At 43.6% G+C, this 13,134-nt stretch overlaps 1 protein-coding gene across 6 annotated transcripts in view; it reads left to right on the forward strand.

Annotated features, from left to right (window-relative positions):
• The window catches only part of rapgef1b (Rap guanine nucleotide exchange factor (GEF) 1b), an 87,704-nt gene that overhangs the window by 1,248 nt on the left and 73,322 nt on the right, over window positions 1–13,134 (forward strand). The window lies entirely within an intron of this gene.

Consider the following 13,134-nt stretch of genomic DNA (forward strand, 5'->3'; position numbering starts at 1 on the left):
TAACAGTATGCAATATAAAGCATATCAATACACAAGGTGTTCAGTGCAATGGGATGTAAACAGATGGGGGTCTGACGCCACTTTTGAAACTATTTCCCTACTAGTATCCCACCCCTCCAGTTGTCTCCCGGTTTCGCCTCTCAACCTTGGGCGGTGATGCCTGCAGCTCACTGGGCGGAGGTGTGAGTGTTGTCCATGGAGAGAGTACTCCAAACAGACTTAAAGTTTCCGATTGTTGATCAATTAGTTGTTATGGCAGTAGCCATGGATTGGCTGAGCTGCCATGATGTGCGCACACAGAGAGATATATGACTATAAAGGTAGCGTTTTGCCCACAAATAAAGTATAGTCATTGTTTTCTGTCCTATGAGTGAATGCCGTAAGTGGTCTGGCTGGTCTCTTGGGCTTTTGCTACCTGCTCGTGTTTACCGGGTCACCTGTTTGAGCCTCACTTTCTGTTCCACGTGTGCCCATCGATCCCAGACACTGTATGCCCCCCCCCCCCCCCCCCCCAGGGGCAACAGACTATGCTGGAAACGGGGACTAGGCCTGGCCCGTGCACCATGAAAACAATGGAGGCAGATGCACACCAGTGGCATAAGGACTGTGTGTGTAGCAGAGCTGGAGAAAACTAAGCGTATGTTTTGTTTGAGAGAGAGAGAATTTAAAGGAAGGGTTTATGTTGCGTGGGCTCTAAGGAAACTTCAGATAGTTCCGTCTCATGGTTAAGAGGAGATCATTTAACCAATTCCTTGACAGACAGGGCAATACTTGAACTGAAGCAGATAGGAAGAGTGTGTGCTTACATATGACACTGGGGTAGTTTGATGTTTCTGTTTACATTTGAGTTCCCCCTTAGGCTAAGTAGGCTGTGTGCCTGATCTGCGTGCGTCTGTGCTTGTGTACATTTCTATCTCGCTTATTATTATTATTCCGACAGATTCGTTGTCACTGGTATTTGCACTGATGTCACAGGCCACATCAACACGCTCCGTTTTTGTCATGGTCACAGTGTTCTGCTGCTGTCTCAGGCCCAGTGGGGAGAAACACCATCACCTGTTTGGAAATGTTCTTTTGTCTGCTGAAGGCACTAGGGATGGCATCCAGAGGGTGGCTGTCCTGACTGCAACCCAATCTTACACACACACACACACACACACCACCCGTTCACTAGGAGGGTTTCAACAGTAACAAATGCTGTGCCTCTGGTGTCGCCCAAAAGCTAACAACAGCCGGAAGCCAATCTCACATCCAAGTGTTTTCTTCCCACAGTGAGAAAATTAACTGGGTGGAGGATGAATTAACTGTGTGTGTGTTTGTTGTGTTCTACTTTTTTATATTTCTTGTGTTTTTGTTGTACTCAACTTTTTTTTTAATGCAGTACTTCATTGTTGGCAAAGAGCGAGCAAGAAATGCATTGCACTGTACTGGTGCACGTGACAATAAAACTTAACTTGTCTTAGCACTCAGAAGAATTTAGCGTAAACTGATGAAGGAAAGGGGTCCTCAAGGCTGTATTGAAGTGCTTTCGAATGAATGGGGATCCATTGTACTACTACAAGCTGTGTGTGTGTGACGGCTTGTTGATTTTTCCTTCTTGCACCTGTAAATGTTTGTTGCTGTGACAGTTGTTCTCAAGGCTATATTTTTAGTTTTTTACTATCATCCCTGGGGTGGAGGGGAACAGTGAAATAGGCCAGCAAGGGATTTCAACATCCTTCACCGTATAAAGAGACTTGTAGTTCGGGTCCGGTTTATCATAGACTAGGTGGGGGTGGTGAGCAGCATTGGGCTGGACCGTTCGTTTGACTCTATCTAGGAGTGGGTTGCTTCAGGCTATTTCCCCCATAGAGACAGCTGATATGAGTGGGTAGTAGGACTGGGAATTGCCAGCGACTTCACCATACGATATTATCATGATACTTAGGTGCCAATATGATATGTACTGCGATTCGATAATGTGAGTTTATTGCGATTTGATATTCCAAACATATTGCTCATATGTCTGCCTCATCCACCACTACCCCCACAGGCTTTATAATTAGCTCAGTGACTTCTTTCTGATTGGACAGAGCCAATGGAGTAGCCGGCCTCAGCGGAACATCAGTTCCTTATTTTATCCACTCTGCCTGCCTTACCCCCCAGGTAGGTAGGTGCGTGTGTGCGTGCGTGTGTGCGTGCGTGCATGCGTGCGCCTTACAGGCCAGACCACAAGTCGTCTGGAGGAGCAGGTAGCACAGCGACTGCAGACTGATTTTTTTTTAATGCAATCACAGATCTTTTGCCTCTTTGCTGCACTATATAGACAGACACAGACAGTATTCTCCCATCTCTAGTGTTCTACAAACAAACAGGGTACAGAGTATCTGTTATTGTTATGACCAGAGTCATGTATTTTGAAGCTCTGGTTATGACTATAAGGTGTCTCACAGGGTTCATGTACATGTTGCTGACTAACAGAGTCCTCGTCTATAAGCCCTGGTGCTGCAATGTTGAGGTTTGGTGGAAATGAAGTATTTTTACTCACCCTTGGAATGAGACTTGCATTTACGTTATAGACCTACATGGGCTATAATTATGTGTTTAGGAGCGCACAAGTGTGTTGAGGGAGACCGAGAGGGTGGAGACTGGAGGCCTGGTGGGAATGGAGTTACCAACAAAGGTTGAGACAAACAAATGGATGGAGGAGAGCGATGCGGAGCTGAATACTACATTGGAGGAAAGCAGTCTTTCTCCAACAGAACATTTTCATGACCAAAATGTTTTCTAGTAGCTACTGAAGGACACACTCACTGTTGCATTGCTGGCATCAGTTGTGGAGCCCTATAATAAATGTTTCCAGGAGTTACAACCGTCTTCTCTTTATGGAACCACTCTTGTACAGAAACTTTTAGCACTGAAGTGACTTCTCAAAGGGGTTGTGCAACATCCAGCATCCACCCTTGTTCCAGTGACTTCCTGGTTCTCCGGGGTGTTCTGTCATCTGATGCAGCAGGGCATGTGATTTGATCACCTGTGTTTACATCATGGACCCGGTCCTTGCGACCCCTGTGGTCTAAATGTCAATCAATATTCAATCAAGCCTTCTCTGGACGTCACTGATACAGACGGTCATGGACTAGCTTACCTTGGTGATGATTGTCCTGACTTGTTTATTGAGAAACACTGCTGAAGGAGACGAGAGTACGTGACTGCGGACATATTTCTCAAGACTTTAACTAGATTATTCTTCAACCTCTTGTGATTGGAGGACACTTTTGATCCAGATCATCGTTAAGCCTGTTCTATTTTTGATATTTCCGCCCATGTTATGTGGTCTGAGTCAAGCAGAGTCATGGGACGCCAGTTCAGTGACTGATTAATATGACTGACAGTCATAGACAGAAGATTGGCCAATTCACATTCTAAATGAACTGTGGAGTTCATCACACAGCGGTGGCTTGACTGTAAACAACAGTTGTGAAATGATTTCTACTCTGTAAATTGGTTGGTGATCATCATCTAGCCTAGGTTGCCTACATTCCATTGAGGTGACTGCAAGCAGTGGTTGGACAGAACAAGCTCACAGTTGAATCAAACTGGACGACCTGGACCAAGTGTCTGATCAGAGGACTTCAGGTCTCCTGGATGGGAAACTTAAGCTGGAAGAGCCAAGGCTCTTCTGAAGATACAGAGTCCTCTTTACAGGGAGAACTAGATAAAGAACCGCCAGGTAAACCAACACACATGGTCGCATCAACAGGGATTGCTGTCATTTGACAACTACAGTGACGTGTATGGTTAAATTATGTTTCAGTTTCAAGAGTTTGGCGGTACTGAACACAAGATAAACTCACTGCACATTGATCTGGTACTGTATATAGCTTGATTCTTCCTTGTTTGACTATTTTTACATACTTTTTTGGGGGAAGGGCTCTTAAGCAAGCCTTTCATGGTAAATTCTACACCCGTTGTATTTGGCTCACGTGACAAATAAAACTAGATTTGATTTGAAACTCTGACTGACCGTGTTTCATATTGGAAGGTTTTTGCTATCTATATAAAATGGTTGTTGAATGGTTTTATTTGACCTGACAAGTGAGGCAGGTAGCCTAGCGGTTAAGTGCGTTGGGCCAGTAATATAAATGTCACTGGTTCGAATCCCCTAGCCGACTATGCTCCTGTAAATTGCTTTGGAAAAGTTTCTGCTAAATGACTTAAATATAAAGCCAAAGGAAAAATACTTCACCATTGCACCTCAGCAGGCCTTTTTATTCTTGCGCTAAATGTATCCATGCTTGCATTTGTTTTTTTTGGGGGGGATAGATGGACAAACCTGGCTCTTGTGTTATTTTCCTCTCAAAGACCAGCCTGTCAAAGCCATCCTGTTTTAGAGCTTCTATGTAAAGAAAAATAGAAGTGCTGGCAGGAATGAAGTGCTGGGGATATTCCTCCCTAGGTTTTTTGTGTAGTGTGGCTTTTGTGAAGGTGCTCATTTGCTGTGCTGAAGTCTAGGGTGGACCCAGCCAGCCAGAGGAGGCCACTAGCCACAGCTCTCTACAGCCTGCCCAGACTAGACTGCATGGGCCTAGGCTCTCAACCCTGAGTTGTCTCACTGTTTCACCCATCTGTACATCCACCAACTTCAGAAACTTTTTGGTTTAAATTTTGGTTAGGCTATTCCAAAAAAATATAAACTGAAAACCATTGATTTCGCTTGTTCTTGGTCAGTTTTGTTTGGGGAGTCTCAAACTACTAGTCGGTGGCCTTGTCCATCTGTGTCATGTGAAAAGTAGCAGCAACATTTACAATATTTAGCGCTAGCAACATTTACAATATTTAGCGCTAGCAACATTTACAATATTTAGCGCTAGCCACATTAGCCCTATTTATTTAACTTCGTAATCACTGCCTCTTCGGCTCAGCCATTTAGCAGTGTGTGAACCGAGAGACCCAGGTGTGCTGCTAGGCTTGCGTGGAGAGAAGAGAGGCTCCATGATTGAGGTGGTTGAGTCCATCGTGTAATTACATAGCACAGAGTGGCGTAATGCCATGTTTTGAAAACACGCCGTGCGCCATCGAGCCTAATAAAACTTTGCTGCTCCGTTTAACCTGGCAGGTGGGAAAGAGTGTCTGAGGACCCCAGTTTGTTTGTTTGTGTGTGTGCCCATCATGGCCTGTGCAGTCACCTCAGCTGTGGTGATGAGGCTAATTGGGGCACAGCAGTGTGTGAGTAATAGTCTGTGTCAGACAGACTGGTGGGAGATCTGAAAACCCGCTACATTTTTACATTTTAGTCATTTAGCAGACGCTCTTATCCAGAGCGACTTACAGTAGTGAATGCATACATTTCAAACATTTTTTTTTTCTGTGCTGGCCCCCCGTGGGAATCGAACCCACAACCCTGGCGTTGCAAACACCATGCTCTACCAACTGAGCTACAGGGAAGGCTAGCTAGCAGTAGTTTGACAGTCACTATAGGCCTCACTGCAACCAAAGCTGAGCCACACAGCAGTACAGGTGGGTCCCTGCCTGCAAATATCTTGGCAGCAAGTGCTGATATAGGTGCATAACCACTAATTCACTTTGTGCCTTTTGCTCAGGAAATGTTACCATCTCCACTCTGTCTTTGGATAATCAGTCATTTACTTGATTTGGGTCCACATTGAGTGCACACATACTCTGACTGTACATAACATGAGTTGAGTTGCACCCCCCCTTTGCCCTCAGAACAGCCTCAATTCGCCGGGGCCTTGGAATCTACAACGTAGGGCTGGGCGTCATGGCACATATATAGATATCGTAATAATTTTTTTTTTCATTCGATAAAGATAATTATCACAATATTAATCAAATAATGTTTAAAAGGTGCATATCTGCTTCAAACTCAAGAATGCCTGAACAAACTGGTTAGAGCATTGGGCCAGTAACCGAAAGGCTGCTAGATCGAATCACCGAGCTGACAAGGTAAAAATGTGTCATTCTACCCCTGTACAAGGCAGTTAACCCACTGTTCCCGATAGGCCGTCATTGTAAATAAAAAGTTGTTCTTAACTGACTTGCCTAGTTAAATAAAGGTTACATTTTTTTTAAATGATGTGAGCTACACATAAAATTATACTTGAAGGAAAATTGTTCCATGTTTGTGGCCAGGGAGCACGTACCTGGGCTCAATGAAATTGATAAGCCTCTTGAAACCTTCCTTTTTGACTGTGCTAATTGGTAGCATGTCCTTAGCAATGCAATGCATATTAGCATTTGTGACGTCTTTTCGATGTTTGCTTGTCAGTGTTTGCTTGTCATAAGCGCTGTCAGTGTTGACTGCTTTGGGCAAACATCCCTAGATTGGCAGGTGCTTGAGGGGCGTTTATCAATACCGTGGCTCAAACTTCCTGCATGTTCCAAAGAGTGATTTTGCTTCAGATGTTGAAAAAGATGTCGTATTACCAGACTTCGTAGCTACCTGTCTACGGCACAATTTGCACCGGACATTGCTCTGCTCTTTGTCGGACTTCAAAAAGCCAAACCACTTCCAAATTACTGAAACAGTTTAACCCTTTTAATCAAGAATTTCTTCGTTGGAAGCTGCTCTTTCTCCATGGCTATCACTGCCACTGTTTTGGCCTACATCCCTAATTTTTCGTGGTTAACAGTGGCTACTCCATCACTCGAGGTGCTAAGTGGTTTTTAGTGGGCGTATACTTCTCCACGTGCATTTTGTCACTTCTCCGCACGTTCCTGCTGCGTCAGAGGTGAAATGGACTGCTGTACCTAATTATTCTATATCGACATTATCGAAAATGAATCTAAACATTTTTATATCGTTATTGAGGTAAGTAATTACCTCTAATTATTGATATTGATTTATCGCCCAGCCCTACTACGTGCCAAGCGTTCCACAGCAATGTTGACTACAATGCTTCCCACAGTTGGCTGGATGTCCTTTGGGTGGTAGACCACTCTTGATACACACGGGAAACTGTTGAGCAGGAAAAACCCTGCAGCGTTGCAGTTCTGACACAAACCGGTGCACCTGGCGCCTACTACCACACCCCGTTCAGAGGCATTTCAATATTTTGTCTTGCCCATTCATCTTCCACATGTCACACTCCATGTCTCACTCCATGTCTCACTCCATGTCTCACTCCATGTCTCACTCCATGTCTCACTCCATGTCTCAATGCTTTAAAATCCTTATTTTAACCTGTCTCCTCCCCTTCATCTACTGATTTGATTTGACTTTGTTGTTGTCATTTAACAGATGCTGTTATCCAGAGCGACTTACAGGAGCAGTTAGGGTTAAGCGTCTTGCTCAACGGCACATCGACAGATTGTTCACCTAGTCGGTTCGGCGATTCGAACTAGCAACCTTTCGATTACTTGCCCAGCGCTCTTAACCACTAGGCTACATGCCGCCCTGTATTGATTTAACAAGTGACATCGATAAGGGTTCATAGCTTTCACCTGGATTCACTTGGTCTGTCTGTCATGGAAAGAGCAGGTGTTCTTAATGTTTTGTACACTGAGTGTACGTGCACATACACACACCCACTTTGTTGTCCTGCAGCAGACCCGGCACCAGGATAAAGTGACTAAAAGCTCTGCATGCTTACCATTCGGAACAGTTCATGCGTATATAATGATGACGTTTTTGTTCATTTTGGTCTTTGGCAAGAGTTTTTTTTTAATTTTTAATTTTTTATTTTTTTTCCCCTCCGCTGTTCATGAACACTGTTTTTTTCTCGAGGCAACGTGAAGTTGTGTAGCCAAAGTCTACGCCCCTATGTCAGTCATTGGTCAACAGTAGGGATTATTCAATGAAGTGTTTGTTGACATTCAATGATGGACGACTTTGATGGACGACATTTTATGCAAATTTTTTCACTTGAGAAATACTGCACCAAATACTATTTTAGTTAGATGTAAAATCTCCTTGGTAAAAATTTGTTGTCTTAGATTTATTCTGACTATTTTGAAGAAGTGTATACTGACTACGGCATCTCAAGATGGACAAAGTAATGTTGCCGCTTTTTCTCAAGCAAAGGTCTTTTAAGGGAGTATGTGAGCACACTCGTTCGTCTAGGCGCCAGCCGAACCGAAGCATGCGGAGGTAAGGGGGCAGTTGAATTTAGGGAGGGAGTAAAACTATTGCTGAGGTTCTTGCGTTGGAATTATTGAATTCTGATTAAATCACGCAATACCACAATAAACAAGGTTAAAATGTTGAGACTCCGGGGTCATTGGTTACTGAATAGCAGTTTGGCTTAGAATACCGACACAACTGTGAATGCGAACGAATTAATGTGAACAGAACAAAACAGAGCTACCAAATAGTAGGCCAAGTCAACAAAATCTCAGCTCGATAAAGGCATGACACAATCTATATTTAGGCTAGTTACATTAACAGTAAACAAACGCAGTAAACATAAGGTGAATGGAGATGTAGTCTACAGCCTACTACAGTGAGATGGAGCCTACTACAGTGAGATGGAGCCTACGGCCTACTACAGTGAGATGGAGCCTACTACAGTGAGATGGAGCCTACTACAGTGAGATGGAGCCTACGGCCTACTACAGTGAGATGGAGCCTACGGCCTACTACAGTGAGATGGAGCCTACGGCCTACTACAGTGAGATGGAGCCTACGTCCTACTACAGTGAGATGGAGCCTACGTCCTACTACAGTGAGATGGAGCCTACGGCCCTACTACAGTGAGATGGAGCCTACGGCCCTACTACAGTGAGATGGAGCCTACGGCCCTACTACAGTGAGATGGAGCCTACGGCCCACTACAGTGAGATGTAGTCTACGGCCCACTACAGTGAGATGGAGCCTACGGCCTACTACAGTGAGATGTAGTCTACGGCCTACTACAGTGAGATTGAGCCTACGGCCTACTACAGTGAGATTGAGCCTACGGCCTACTACAGTCAGATGGAGCCCACGGCCTACTACAGTGAGATGGAGCCCACGGCCTACTACAGTGAGATGGAGCCCACGGCCTACTACAGTGAGATGGAGCCCACGGCCTACTACAGTGAGATGGAGCCCACGGCCTACTACAGTGAGATGGAGCCTACGGCCTACTTCAGTGAGAAGCAGCCTACTACAGTGAGATGCAGCCTACTACAGTGAGATGCAGCCTACTACAGTGAGATGCAGCCTACAGCCTACTACAGTGAGATGCAGCCTACGGCCTACTACAGTGAGATACAGCTTACTACAGTGAGATGCAGCCTACTACAGTGAGATGCAGCCTACAGCCTACTACAGTGAGATGCAGCCTACGGCCTACTACAGTGAGATGCAGCCTACGGCCTACTACAGTGAGATGCAGCCTACGGCCTACTTCAGTGAGATGCAGCCTACGGCCTACTTCAGTGAGATGCAGCCTACGGCCTACTTCAGTGAGATGCAGCCTACGGCCTACTACAGTGAGATACAGTGAGATGCAGCCATGCACAGCTGTCTTGCCAAATAAATAGACCTATAGGCCCACTTCAGACATGGAACATCAGGCCACTCATGAGTTCAGCAACACGTTGTGATATGGCACAATATACTTCTGTGAATCAAATTCGACCCACCTAATCAGTGAAGCAATGCCAGCCTACCATAAACACGTTTCCAATAAGGATAGTTCCATTATCTACCACGAAAACCAATTGGCTACCAAGAAAACCATAATAGAATAGATCTATTTCTATGATGAAACATACCGATAAGTAGCTATACATCATTTGGGTTCTTGCATTGGAATTCTTTTGAATTCTGCTTGTATCACGCTATACCACCAAAAACAAAAGCTCATACTTTTGACAATTGACAGGTTGGCGTGAAATCTCCGCTGCACTCTATCAGCACCATGGACAGCGCCCTACACACTAAAGCAAGATTTTGATCAAAACCAACCAGACAGATTTTTTTACGTTTACGTGTCCTTAAAAACAGCCTATAACTAATTACTATTTTTTGTGTTTTGATCAGTAGCATATGCAAAACTCCATAGCCTATTGTTTCATAGTTTTTTTACTTTCCTAACACAATAATTGTCCACCTCACTGTTCAGCTGTCAGAGATTTGAGCATTAAATGCATCAGGGCATTGCATGCATAGGCCTATTGGCTTAGGCATACACTATATTCATATATAAAATGTATATACAGTACCAGTCAAAAGTTTGGACACCCCTACTCATTCAAGGGTTTTTCTTTATTTTTACTATTTTCTACATTGTAGAATAATAGTGAAGACATCACAACTATGAAATAACAAATATGGAATCATGTAGTAACCAAAAAAGTATTAAACAAATCAAAATATATTTTGTGTTCTTCAAAGTAGCCACACTTTGCCTTGATGACAGCTTTGCACACTCTTGGCATTCTCTCAATCAGCTTCACGAGAAATGCTTTTCCAACTGTCTTGAAGGTGTTCCCACATATGCTGAGCACTTGTTGGCTGCTTTTCCTTCTCTCTGCGGTCTAACTAATCCCAAACCATCTCAATTGGGTTGAGGTCGGGTGATTGTGGAGGCCAGGTCATCTGATGCAGCACTACATCACTCTCCTTCTTGGTCAAATAGCCCTCACACAGCCTTGGGGTGTGTTTTGGGTAATTGTCCTGTTGAAAAACAAATGATAGTCCCACTAAACGCAAACCAGATGGGATGGTGTATCGCTGCAAAATCCTGTGGTAGCCAGGCTAGTTAAGTGTGCCTTGAACTCTAAATAAATCAGACAGTGTCACCAGCAAAGCACCCCCACACAATCACACCTCCTCCTCCATGCTTCATGGTGGGAACCACACATGCAGAGATCATCCATTCACCTACTCTGCGTCTCACAAAGACACGGCGGTTAGAACCAAACATCTCAAATTTGGACTCATCAAATCAAAGGACGGATTTCCACCGGTCTAATGTCCATTGCTCGTGTTTCTTGGCCCAAGCAAGTCTCTTGTTCTTATTGGTGTCCTTTAGTAGTGGTTTCTTTGCAGCAATTTGACCAAGAAGGCCTGATTCATGCAGTCTCTTCTGAACAGCTGCAATCTGAGGTGCAGTTAACTCTAATGAATATCCTCTGCAGCAGAGGTAACTCTGGGTCTTTCCTGTTGCAGTCCTCATGAGAGCCAGTTTTCTCATAGCGCTTGATGGTTTTTGTTACTGCACTTGAAAAAACTTTCTAAGTTCTTGAAATTTTCCAGATTGACTGGCCTTCATGTCTTAAAGTAATGATGGACTGTCGTTTCTCTGCTTATTTGAGCTGTTCTTGCCATAATATGGGCTTGGTCTTTACCAAATATGGCTAACACAACTGATTGTCTGAAATGCATTTAGAAGGAAAGAAATTCCACAAATTAACTTATAACAAGGCACACCTGTTAATTGAAATGCATTCCAGGTGACTACCTCATGAAGCTGGTTGACAGAATGCCCAGAGTGTGCAAAGCTGTCATCAAGGCAAAGGGTGGCTGTTTTGAAGATTGCCAAATATAAAACATATTGTTATTTGTTTAACACTTTTTTGGTTTCGACATGAGTTATTTCATAGTTTTGATGTCTTCACTGTTACTCTAGAAAGTAGTAAAAATAAAGAGAACTCTTTGAATGAATAGGTGTGTCCTGTTACGAACCAGCTCAGAGTTCGCAACAAAAGGGAGACAACGTGGAGACAAGGAGTATCAAAAATATATATTTATTAGCTACCACAACTAGCATAACCAAAAACAACAAGGTGTCTGCATGGAGAGAGTCTCCCCAATGACTGTGGAAGAGGTCTATTTATCCTGGGACACACCCGAGCTCAGGTGCTTCCCATTTAGCTGACGACCCTTCCAACTCCACCCACCGGCATCCTAATAAGGAAACAAGAACAAAGAGAGAGAATACGGCAGACAGAGTGTGAGGGTCGTCACAGTCCAAACTTTTGGCTGGTACTGTGTGTGTTTTATTTATATTTGTGTGTATATGTTATGTTATGGTATGGAAGAGAAGCTAAGTCCTAGCCCCAGAGAGAGGGAGATATGCTGCCTGCATGATATGACACTGCCATTAATTTCTTTATACCTGTCAGATAAGCTACTGCATCTGCTATACAGATATAAGCGTAAAACAGTCTTCCGTGCCTCAAGTTCAACTGTCGGAGTAAGTTGGAGTGCCTGTGAGCACTACCTTCATCAGGAATGCAAACTAGTCACCTTCCGGCGAAATTTGCCGTTTTGATCCAAAATGGGTGACCTACATGATTTGTGTAGATTCGATGAGAAAAGTTTGAGAGGGGGGCTTTGGATCACTACTGGCTCTAATCGAACGAGTGATGCACATTTGTAGCAATACTGGCTGTATCCAAGGCTCAGCTAATCGTTTACATAACGAGGGAGAAAGTGTGGTGGAACAAGTTGTTAGCATTATTAAGTATCTTGCTAGCTGGATTGAATTCTCCGTTAGTTAGCCAGAGAAATGTTGAGCAACATTGGCCAACTTAACCGATCAAATAATTGAGGATAATAAAGTAAAAAAATAAATAATAATAATCTGATGTTAATAACCTAACGTTAGTAACCTAACCAATTCGCTATAGTATTAACGTAAACTCACTCAGTTTTGTACATCGCCTTGGTCCGTACAATTGACCTTATTTTAGCGCCCTAAAAACGTAATACTTCCAGATCAACTGTAAAGCACAATTTCTTCCCTTTCCAGCGAAACTAATGCGTGATAGTGAGAAGGAGAGATGTCGTGTGGGAAAACTGCTTTTTTTTCACTCCATCTGTCCAACTTATTGCCTCTAAAATGTAAATAAAACACTATAAAGAGTTTATATAATGTGTCATTACATACCTTTTTGAAGGTTTGTGTAGAATTTGAATTGGGTTTTTAGGGCGGTGCTAAAGTGATCTTCAGAAGTAAACAGCGGCTTTGAAAGTCATGATCGCTTGCAGTAACAACGCAAAAAATTAGTAGGTATCCCCCTTACCCCCGTCACTGTCCATTTCTTGTTTTTAAATGATCAGAGAAGTGCTACACCTGGTGCAGAGAGATTTTTTAAACTTTTCTCCAATACTATAGAGCCATTACCATGTCGGTCAACGCTTGAATAGAAACGTAGTTCACACCCCAGATTCTGATGTCAACACAGTCGCTACAGTCCCAT

The sequence above is a fragment of the Salmo trutta genome, chromosome 23 (genome assembly GCF_901001165.1).
Source record: "Salmo trutta chromosome 23, fSalTru1.1, whole genome shotgun sequence".
Lineage (NCBI taxonomy): Eukaryota > Metazoa > Chordata > Actinopteri > Salmoniformes > Salmonidae > Salmo > Salmo trutta.